The 11566-nt window shown below is 45.1% G+C and overlaps 1 protein-coding gene and 1 long non-coding RNA gene across 8 annotated transcripts in view; one reads left to right on the top strand and one right to left on the bottom strand.

Annotated features, from left to right (window-relative positions):
- Window positions 1–329: 329 nt before the first annotated feature.
- TPRKB (TP53RK binding protein) overlaps window positions 330–11566 on the bottom strand; it is a 20072-nt gene continuing 8835 nt past the window's right edge. For 3 of the 7 annotated variants that reach the window (XR_014516618.1, XR_014516620.1, XR_014516624.1), the window contains exons 6-9: window positions 10033–10157; window positions 7513–7760; window positions 5416–6432; window positions 330–2202 (exon numbers count right to left, since the gene is read on the bottom strand). The gene's annotated coding sequence lies outside the window, so the exon portion shown is untranslated. Of the gene's footprint in view, window positions 2203–5211; window positions 5280–5415; window positions 6433–7512; window positions 7761–10032; window positions 10158–11566 lie in introns of all 7 variants that reach the window. The other 4 variants (XR_014516619.1, XR_014516621.1, XR_014516623.1 and 1 more) reach the window with 4 other exon arrangements.
- On the top strand, window positions 2086–5430 carry LOC310687946. Its single transcript, XR_014516667.1, has 2 exons — window positions 2086–2209; window positions 4942–5430. It is a non-coding gene; the product is annotated as an uncharacterized lncRNA (long non-coding RNA).

Raw genomic sequence — 11566 nt, 5'->3', positions numbered from 1 at the left:
ACATTGCAATTAGGAATAATATGACTGGAGATGATTTCATAAATATCTTATCAGTTTCATCTTGGGACCTCGGTTCCATTTCTGCAACCTTCTCCGGATTTTTACTGTTGGTTTTTACGATTCCTTTTCCACTTACGAGCGCTAGAAAAGAAGAGCAGATGATGGATTGCTTTCATGAAAGTTTTCCAGGCAAGTCTCACTTTGAGTTTAAATGCACAGTGCTTTTTATACGTTGTGTGAATCATTTTAAAGTTTCTCCATAAATTTCAAGCCCTAAAGACCCTTCACACCAGTTTTTGTTTGTTTGTTTACATTTTTTTTTAAAAAAAATCTCTTGATGGCTGCTCCTATTCACATTATTAGCTGTGGGTGAAGTATAATTTGTTTTGGCTCAGAAAATGTATGCTACAGAAATGCCAGGGCTTTTCAAAATGTGTCAGAGCTAACGGCTCACATTTGCACAAGCCAAGAAAAACTATGACAAAGAGCATAACAATGGCTTTTGAACTTCTGTTGGAGAGGAAGAAAATCCATCTTTCTATTTTTGCTTTTGGCAGCGGAGAGGCAAACTTGACATACGTTCCCCACCCTCAGAAAAAGATTTGAGTGAAAGCGCTGTCTCTGATGTCGCTCTGCCTCTTCTGTTCTCTCTCCTATCTTTGGCCAGCCAGAATAGCTGGATTTTCACACTGAAAATTTAGAAAGTACAGGATGAAGGAACTAGGAAGGTGGCCCTCCATGTGTTCCTGTTTTCCAAGAACAGTCCCGGATTTACAGAAGCTGTCCTGGTTTCTGATTTGATCCTGGAATGTCCTGCTTTTCCTTAGGACGTCCCTATTTTCATCAGAGAATTGTTGGAGGGTATGAAGTTCTGCAACCCCTGAGCCAAGGAGATACAGCCTTTAGAAGACATCTGAAGGCAGCCCTGTAGAGGGAAGTTTTTTTGATGTTTAATATTTTATTATGTTTTTATATCTTTTAGAAGCTGCCCAGAGTGACTGAGGCAACCCAGTGAGGTATAAATAAATTATTATTATTATTATTGAATTGGATGTCCCTATTTTCATCGGATAAATGTTGGCGGGTATCAGATTGGTAGGTCGCAACTTGTATACGCCTGATTTAAATAAAGAAGCCTTACTGTACTAAAGATCTGAGCAGGTAATGTAGGAAACCGTACTCCTTTTATTCTAAACCTGCTGGTATAAAGCCGTACATGTTCGTTGGGCCATGTACTGTGTGAGGACTGAGGAGGGACTGCTGGAGTTTGTTTATTTAGGGCAGGGTCAGCAACTTTTTTCAGCCATGGGCTGGTCCACTGTCCCTCAGACCTTGTGGGGGGCCAGACTATATTTTGGAAAAAAATAAATGAACAAATTCCTATGCCCCACAAATAACCCAGAGATGCATTTTAAATAAAAGCACACATTCTACTCATGTAAAAACACCAGGCAGGCCCCACAAATAACCCAGAAATGTGTTTTAAATAAAAGGACACATTCTACTCATGTAAAAACATGCTGGTTCCCAGACCATCTGCGGGCCGGATTGAGAAGGGCCTTAGGTTGCCTACCCTGATTTAGGGGCACACATCTGTCGTTCAAAGTGGTGCAATTCCAGCAGAAACGTGTCATTGTGTAGAATCCAAAGTTAACTTCCGAGAAGTGACTTTCAATAAGCCTCCCGCTCAGACTGGCTATTGCGAGCCCTTGGGGTACCTGTGAGATCTGTTTGAGAAATTCCCATGCTCGTATCGCAAGAGAAGAATCGTGGAAAGGTGTCTGTGTCCTGCATAAGGGTTGGCTTGAAAACAGAGCGGTCTATTTTGTCAGCCAAGTGTCTCCCCCACTTCTCGCACACCTCCCTTTTGCACACGTGCATGCTACAAACAGGGAGGGCTTCTTTCATTGCTCCACATTTGGCAGAGACTTAGCTGCTTCTGTTTATAAAGGCCCAAGCAGTCAGCGAGGGGAGAGAACGTGCTATTGGTTTAGTTAGTTCATGACTTGCAGCAGCAGCAGCAGCTCCAAAGTTGTATCCCGGAGGATCTCAATTCTCCGCTCCTCTTTCAGCTGTGCAAAGTCAGCATCACTGCTACCGACTGAGGGCTTTCAGGTCACTGATTGACGGGATCTCGGCTGGTTTCGCGCTTTCAGGGAAGAGTTGCAAGAGCAATCCACCGAGGAAAAAGAATGCATGCCTCTAGAAGGTAGGTGAAACACGTTGGTAAAAGGGAAAGCAGAAGGAGAGCACGTCATGCAGAGCTTTCCATCCTGACAGGCAAATATTATGGATGCTGGTGCTATATAATCAAAACTTTATTGCGGTCCCACCAAACAATTTCAAAACTAGATATGGTTAAAATGACCAGACAGACAGAAGGAAGAAACCAAGGCAGTCATTTTGTTTTATCTAGGGCATAGTGATCTTTGTTTCTTATAACCTCTGAAAGAAACTTTGCCACGGCCAGTGTACTATCATCTGACCTGTCTTCCAAAATATATTTAATATGGGAGGCTTTGGATTTTCCCTGCAAATTTGCCAATGAGGGTTTACTCAGTTGATCCCTTGCTTGCTCATATTGCCCACAATACAGAAGGATCTGTTTCATGCAATCAACGTCCTGGGAACATAAACAAAGCCTATTCTGATAGGGGATGCCTCTTAGCCTGCCATTTAGAACTTCCGAGGGAAATACGTTTAGTCTGGCTTTGGTAAATAAACGCCGATAGGTAGGTACAGTGGTGCCTCGCAAGACGAAATTAATTCGTTCCGCAAGTTTTTTCTTCTTGCGAGTTTTTCGTCTTGCGATGCACGGTTTCCCATAGGAATGCATTGAAAATCAATTAATGCGTTCCTATGGAAACCGACTTCAGACCAGGTCCGGGGACAATCTGTCCCCCGACCTCTTCTGAAGGCTGGGGGGGGCGAAAGTCTTTGCTCCCCCCCCCCCCACGGCAGCATTTTAAAATCGCCCCGGACAGCGGAGGACTTCTCCGCTGTCCGGGGCGATTTAAAAGCCCTCCCGGGAAGGCAGCCAGGGGGGACAAAGATTTTCGCCCCCGGACAGCCTTCAGAAGAGGTCCAGGACCTCTTCTGAAGGCTGTCGGGGGGCGAAAATCTTTGTCCCCCCTGCCTGCCTGCCTTTAAAAGCCCTCCCGGGAGAGCGGAGAAACGCAGCGCGTTTCTCCGCTCCCCCGGGAGGGCTTTTAAAGGCAGGCAGGCAGGCAGGCAGGGGGGACAAAGATTTTCGCCCCCCGACAGCCTTCAGAAGGCTGGGGGGCGAAAGTCTTTGCTCCCCCCCCCCACGGCAGCATTTTAAAATCGCCCCGGACAGCGGAGGACTTCTCCGCTGTCCGGGGCGATTTAAAAGCCCTCCCGGGAAGGCAGCCAGGGGGGACAAAGATTTTCGCCCCCCGACAGCCTTCAGAAGAGGTCCAGGACCTCTTCTGAAGGCTGTCGGGGGGCGAAAATCTTTGTCCCCCCTGCCTGCCTGCCTTTAAAAGCCCTCCCGGGAGAGCGGAGAAACGCAGCGCGTTTCTCCGCTCCCCCGGGAGGGCTTTTAAAGGCAGGCAGGCAGGCAGGCAGGCAGGGGGGACAAAGATTTTCGCCCCCCGACAGCCTTCAGAAGGCTGGGGGGCGAAAGTCTTTGCTCCCCCCCCCCACGGCAGCATTTTAAAATCGCCCCGGACAGCGGAGGACTTCTCCGCTGTCCGGGGCGATTTAAAAGCCCTCCCGGGAAGGCAGCCAGGGGGGACAAAGATTTTCGCCCCCCGACAGCCTTCAGAAGAGGTCCAGGACCTCTTCTGAAGGCTGTCGGGGGGCGAAAATCTTTGTCCCCCCTGCCTGCCTGCCTTTAAAAGCCCTCCCGGGAGAGCGGAGAAACGCAGCGCGTTTCTCCGCTCCCCCGGGAGGGCTTTTAAAGGCAGGCAGGCAGGCAGGCAGGGGGGACAAAGATTTTCGCCCCCCGACAGCCTTCAGAAGGCTGGGGGGCGAAAGTCTTTGCTCCCCCCCCCCACGGCAGCATTTTAAAATCGCCCCGGACAGCGGGGGACTTCTCCGCTGTCCGGGGCGAATTTAAAATGCTGGCGGGCGGCAGCGAAGCCTTCGCTGCCGCCCGCCAGCATTTTAAAAAACCTCGGGACAAAGGAGAAGTCCCCCGCTGTCCCAGGGTTTTTTTAAATGTTGCTGGGCGGCAGCGCTGCCGCCCGCCAGCATTTTAAAATCGCCCCGGACAGCGGAGAAGTCCTCCGCTGTCCCGGGGTTTTTAAAAAACCTCTCCGCCCCCCGCCAGGCTTCAGAGCAGCCTTCCGAAGCCTGGCGGCGGGAGGAGGTCCGAGGACAGTGGCAAGACGCCCTGTCCCGGAGATTTCCCTATGGGCTTTCGTCTTGCGAAGGAAGCCCATAGGGAAATTCGTTTTGCGAAGCGTCTCCAAAACGGAAAAACCTTTCGTCTAGCGGGTTTTCCGTCTTGCGAGGCGTTCGTCTTGCGGGGTACCACTGTACAGACAAATTCCTAAGGTATGAGGATATCTGAAAGTCATACCCATATTGGATTCCAGCTGCAACCGGGCTACAAATCCCATAAGATCGGGGTGGTGCTATATTTTATCTGCAGCTTCAGACTACTGTGATGAAAGACCTACTAGGGGATAAATAATGAGGCTGCTGAAACGGTGGTTTGGTTTTGCAATGGAAAGAACTAAGGGTTTCTTCATACAACATTGTTAAGACACAAGTAGCACAATTAGGACACTTCCTGGGGGAAGGAAGGGCCATAGCTTTGTAAGAGAACATCTACTTTGCATGCGGAAGGTTAGGCTTAGGCTTTAATCTTTAGCATCTTTAGGTAGGCCTAGGAGAGACTCTCTGTAAAATAACACCTTAAACGTTAGTAGTGGCAACAGGCTAAATCTATTGTTTCTTTTTTTCTTTTGGCAGAATACACTGCCTTCGCGCTCACAGGCCAAAACCTGCTGCTACCACTGGAGAGGCAGTGCAGAATTCTTGTGGGTGCAAACAGCGGTGTCGAAATGAGCAAACTGCCGTCGGTACACTCTACACACTCATTGTCATGGTCATCCTAATTGCAATTTGGGGAGTCTGGGCCAGGAAAGATTTCTGAGCATGCTGAAGGAAGGCGTTCGATATCAAAAGCTCAGAGAGACCCTCTTAGGGACAGGAAGGGCAAAATGCTCGACTTATACACACCGGAACTGTTATCGAAGGACAATTGCTGATGGATGCAAAGTCTCTCTCTGCCCCTCTTTCTGGCAACACTCAAAATTCAAGAGAGAAAAGAATGCAAAGTGATGATTCTTTCGAGACTGCTTTGTATAATGATGATCATAAAATGATGCAGCTTTTGTAAATCCTGTAAATGTAAAGTATGTAAAATATAAATATAAAATATACCTATTTTAAGAAGGCTGGGTCAGTGTTTTCGCTTGGTGTAATTTCTTCTTTGATTTAACAGGCTCCCAGTTTTGTAGCACCGAACTTGGGCGGGGTCATCCAGAAAGAGTGGAGTGGTTAATCATATCATTGGATCTCAGTAGATCTGGTTCATTATCTAATAACTCACGTCAACATTCGGTCAATCCCTAAAATAGGACAATGACAACAAGGATGTGACTGCTCTTCCTGCTGCACAATGGTAATAAGAGAACTAGACTTGATGTTGTTGTCATTTAATTCATTGTGTGATGCTTTGGCTGCAAGTTGCAGGTGCAAATAAGTCTCTCTCTGGGCACAGCACATAGACCATGTGAATCTCTGCCTTAGTGGAACACACCCACCCCACCTCACACCACAGAAATTAGACAGTCTTCTTCCTCATACCCAAGCAATTTGCTGAACAAACCACACATGCATTGAGCCATAGGAAAGAACATTTCATTAGGTATCTATAGGGCAGCTAAGTTGTTCAGGCGACCCCTGGGCATGTTGAAAGTGTGTGTGCACAATGCACAGCGTCTTTCAGTTAGAACTGTTCCATCTCTTGTGGGGTGTGCATGCAGTGTGGAACAGAACAGATCACCCATCAGGCCCAAACATCATGAACAAATTCCAGTGATGCTATTGAACAAGGGTAACCATCATAAAACTCTTCGATTGTTGTGGACTACAACTCCCATCATCCCCGAGTACCTGTTGGCAATGCTGACTAGGCCTGCTGGGAGCTGTAGTCAAACACATCTGGAGGGAACCAGGTTGGTTACACCTGCTACTGAGTACCACTGATATTATCTGATCCCCTTGCATGATGTGAGAGAGCAGGAGCACAAATGAAGAGGAGAATCACGCAAGGAGAGCTCAAGTCCATATATTTGTAGTTCCTCACCCAGATGTAATGAGATCCAGACCTGCTTAGTTTCCACAAGGTGCTGCATTTAGACTATGCACTCAATTCTGTAGAGGAAGACTTTGGTGCTGTGGGAAAGGCAAAGTTGCATCTACATATCAGTTGTGCTGCTGACTCAGTAGCTGGCATTTAGAAAGCCCTTAACCTCTCTATTTTATCTGTAACGTGAATGTGTAATACTTGCTCGTCTTGATGGGTTTTTGGAGAGGTGAATTAATTAACATTACCAAAGCACCGAGCTTCTGTGATAAAGGTTATGTTTAAATATGCTATGACTGTAATGTTGCTTCTTTCCTAGAAGGTCAACACTTCGTTTATTGCCTCTCATTTTAATTTGTGGGGGCTGGCTGCACCGTATAGACTTATGTCAATAACAATAGGGGATATAAACCTGAAGATCTGCGTGAGACCTGAAATAAAATATTGCAGTGGATCACAAGCCCCCAAGAGGACAGTTCCTGTTTATAGCTCCAGCCCCCCTGGGAGAAGAGCCCTGTAGCCTGCACAAGGGGGTCAGTTGTGAGAAAGGAGAAAACAACATTTTCCCTCAATCCCCACAGGCTTTCCCTAGGTGCTAAACAACTTGAAAGTCCTGCACTATTAGCATGGGTTAATGTTTTCCCTCCAGCAAGTTTCCACAACCTGTTGCCCATTCAAGATGTTGGGGGCTGCCACTCCCACCATTGCTGACCATTTGGCATCCTGGCTGAGGCAGTTGGGAGAGCTGTGGCCCAAGACATCTGGAAAACCCCAGGATGAATTTTCTGCCAAAATATAGGCATTCATCAGCAGATAAGGCGATGTGAAAAGCATTTGTTACAGGCGGACAGTTTGGTACCACTGCCTCAGATACCATCAGCTCAGATTTAAAGCAATAAAATTTATTTTCCCTTTAGAAGGATAAAATGATCCGTACAGCTCTCTTGACAGCATCCTTCTAACAAAGGAGACATGAGCAAAGTATAGCTGGTGTGTTACTTAAAGGGCAGCAAAAGCATTCATGCAAACCCTAAGGCACTGTTGGTGTGTTTCAACTCTAGGGGCACAAGCGGTGAAAAGGAACGGTTTTACGATCCCTTCTGTTTATGTTAACTGGGCTGGAGTGATTTTTCACACATGTTCAAAAAAGGATATGACTTGAAACGTACCTGCTTGCCGTTAGTTCAAACTACCAAAAATAGTGTCTGCTCTCCAGCCAACAAGTTGGATGATATATTCCATGTGCCATTTGCTTTGTCAGGCAATGAAAACAAGCCTTTAATTTTCCATGATAATACTGCTGAAGTGTTGTTTCAGAAGCTTCAGCTCCTTCCCTCTTCCAGCTCTAGATATTATCCTACAGATCCCACACCCCCACACCGCTCCAGCTTTTGAAAAGACAGATTATCCTGAAAACCTGTGAAAACAACGAAATTGTTGGCACTACCATTTCTTCCAATCCCTTTCAAAGGAAAATATTGCAGCTAGCATAATCTTTAGCATGGGGTCCCAATTTGGAAGAATTCTCTTCTAGCGTTAATGTATTGTTTCTTTTAAGTTTTGCAAACACAGGAGCTTAGGGGAAGGCTGCTAGGCTTGCCAAATAATTAAGTGACTTTTATTTTAAGAACCGATCACTACACGATTCCTAATTAGGGAACACTTATAAATGAACATCTTTCCTAGACCAGCTCTCCATTTAAATACCAAGTTACTCTCCTCATAAGTCAAATTTAGGGCTTCTGCTCTTCAAAGTTATTGTTATTAGTATTATTATTAGTATTGTCAGATTTTTATCACACCCTCCTGTCTGAAGGAGCCTAAAGGGGCAAAGTTGTGGTATTTATGGGACCGCCTCTCCTGGTATGCCCCACAGAGGACCTTAAGGTCCATGAATAACCATAGTTTAGAGGTCCCGGGCCCTAAGGAAGTCAGACTATTCTCCACCAGGGCCAGGGCCTTTTTAGTGATGGCTCTGACCTGGTGGAATGCTCTGTCCCATGAGACTAGGGCCCTGCAGGATTTAACCTCCTTCTGCAGGGCCTGTAAGACCGAGCTATTCTGCCTGGATTTCAATTTGAATTTAGCCTGATCTTTTATTCCTCTCTTTTCCCTCCCCCTCCCCTTTTTATGAAGATTACCTGCTCTGGGACCCCACATCTAATTTTCCCCTGGCCTCGCTGGCCCAAATAGGACTAACGTAACCAGCTAGCCCTGGTGACCATCTAATGTTTACTGGATGGATTTCCTTCCAACTTGATTTTTGAACTTTGAATTTATTGTTATTCACGCTTTTATATTGTATTTTATGCTGTTTTTTGTTGTATCACAATTAAGTGTTTTAAATTTGTTGTTAGCCGCCCTGAGCCCGGTTTTCTGAACCAGGAAGGGCGGGTATAAATAAATTATTATTATTATTATTATTATTATTATTATTATTATTATTATTATTATTAAATTTGGAGTGTGATCTCAGCAGCAAACCCTCACAAAACATCACCCCTAAGTAGTAAATGGTGGTTTGTATTTGCCTTGGAAACCACGTTTAAACCCAAGTCTGCAATTATGGTTCACCGTCCATGTTAGTTTGGATGTAACTGCAAACTACTGTATAGTGTGTTGCAATCCAGGAAAAAGAGGAGCCATTAGTTCCTGGTCTTGCATTGCATGTACCTAATGTAATATGTTTATTGTATTAAGGTTAAACCAGCAATCTTTAACAAATACAGAACAGGGTACGATATCTTACAGGACAGAGATGGGGAGCATATGGCTTTCTAGGTATTGTTCAATTCCAGCTCCCACTAATATTTCCAATGGTTAGAGGGTAAGAGAAGCTTATAATAGGGCCAGAGTTTTATCTGTTTGACAAAATATCTTGACACCTTAATATTAGGACAGATTCTAAGTTTCTCAATCCCTTTTGCCAAATTCATTCAAATGGTGACTTTTACCATCTCTGCAACATGTCAGTTAATCTTCCTTCTGTTTACTCCTCCATCGAATACAGGGTTTTGCAAACTTGGGTCTCCAGCTGATTTTGGACTACAACTCCCCATCATCCCTTGCCAGCAGGACCAGGGATGATGGGAACTGTAGTCCAAAAACAGCTGGAGATCCAAGTTTGGGAAACCCTGATCTAATACTATGGCTGGCTTGTGACTGGCTTCACATTCCTCATGACCTCAAAGCTGAGAGAATGCCAGACCAGAGACCAGCAAGCCCTATCCTTTCCCTGATCAATGCCATGCAAGCGTCCCTGAATGGAACAGATGAACTGTGGTAGGATCAAGGGGCATGCGCAAACTGAATAGCACTCACAGCTGCTGTGTTCATATGGAGGCTGGAGCCAGGCCTATTTTAGCACTTATATGCAAATAAACACATAACGCTGCTGTATAATGAATACAGGTGACTCTTGGCTTATGCTGGGATTACGTTTTGGGGATATCGCATAATGCCCAAATGCTGTATAGTAGAAACTCATTGGGTTCTATATATATCTATATTGAAATATCTATCTATCTGCCAAGTGCATAAAGCTGAATGTGCCCAAGTTAAATGTGTGCAAGCTGCCAGTTACTTACACCACTAAAAGAGCTAACATGTGCTCCCTTCCATTTTTCCTGGGACACCAGAAACAGTAATAATCAGGGGCAAGGGGGCATTTAATAACCAGGTGAATTTACCTTGAGACCACTGGTGGAAGGTGTTTGCTTGCGTTCAAGCTCCAATATTTCCTTTCAGGCAAACAAAGATGGCATTTTTCATTGGGCCAGACTGGCAAGTGTCCTCGTGGTTTTTTTCTCTTTTCCTGTGGTGTGTAAGCACAGCCCATTGCAAAAGTTGTTGGGAGCAATTATTGTACAATGTGCATCTTTGCTGTGTGGCCAGACTTGGACAGGCTTGATTTTTGCAGGGCGGGGGATGCAACAGGGGTTAATGGAGGGTAGGGTACTAAATGGTAGCCCAAAATTTAGGTCCTTTCCAGCTTTCTAATACCCTCTGAGAAGAAGCATCTGCAGATCATCATCTTGTTATGATTTGTACAAGCATGTGGGTTTTGTTGCATATACAGCTGCCTTTCTGATTTCAAAACAACCTAACTTCCTAGGAATATACGAAAGATGTCTAACTTTCCCTTGTTAATCAAAATACAAGCACTGTATACATTATAAAGTGTTGGATCCAAAGCTTAAATGATCTCTGGGCCATTTTGCTGATGTCATTGTAAAAAAACCTGTGCATCAGATCTATCCAGTTAAAATACTATCACGTTCCAGGAGCAAACTTGGTACTAAGGCCAAGTATGAGAGGACATTCTCTATCAAAATACTACAGCATATGCAAATCTGTTTACCCTTAGCTTCTTGTACAACTATGGGAGAAAAATGAAGACTCAGCACACTGTCCAAGTTGCACAGACTGACATTCTCAGAATCTATAAGCTACAAAAGATATGAATTATACAGCCGTACCTTGGTTTTCAAACAGAATGTGTTCCAGAAGGCCGCCCGACTTCCAAAATGTTTGGAAACCAAGGCACAGTTTCCGATTGTGCAGGCGCGCTGGAAACAATAGCGGAAGCCACATTAGATGTTGGGCTTCCAAAAAAAACCCTTTGAAATCTGGAAGACCCACTTCCGGGTTTCGATCATTTGGGATCCGAAACATACAAGTACCAAGGCGTTCAACAACCAAGGTACAACTGTATATCCTAAACTCCTCTTAATGCTCCTCCCTTGTAACATTCAGATGATTTTTTGTAATATACATCTATACAGCAGCAAAGGAAGATAAAATCCTCCATCTTAATTCTGAGTACAGTGGTACCTCTGGTTACATACTTAATTCGTTCCGGAGGTCCGTTCTTAACACGAAACTGTTCTTAACCTGAAGCACCACTTTAGCTAATGGGGCCTGCTGCTGCTGCCACTCCACCGGAACAGGATTTCTGTTCTCATCCTGAAGCAAAGTTCTTAACCCAAGGTAATATTTCTGGGTTAGCGGAGTCTGTAACCTGAAGTGTATGTAACCCGAGGTACCACTGTATTGGTTTAAGGCACTAAATGCTTTTGTTTCAGCCTTGGAAAAAATACCTTAAAACAGGAATGGGGAACTTGTAACCTTGCACTACAGCTTCCATAAGCCCCAACCACAAGTCCAATGATCAGGGATGATAGCAGTTGTAATCCTGGATGGTGATAAGGGTTTATTCTAATG

The sequence above is a fragment of the Podarcis liolepis genome (genome assembly GCF_965112155.1).
Source record: "Podarcis liolepis genome assembly, chromosome: 10".
Classification (NCBI taxonomy): domain Eukaryota; kingdom Metazoa; phylum Chordata; class Lepidosauria; order Squamata; family Lacertidae; genus Podarcis; species Podarcis liolepis.
This window is presented reverse-complemented; position numbering and strand designations above follow the sequence as displayed.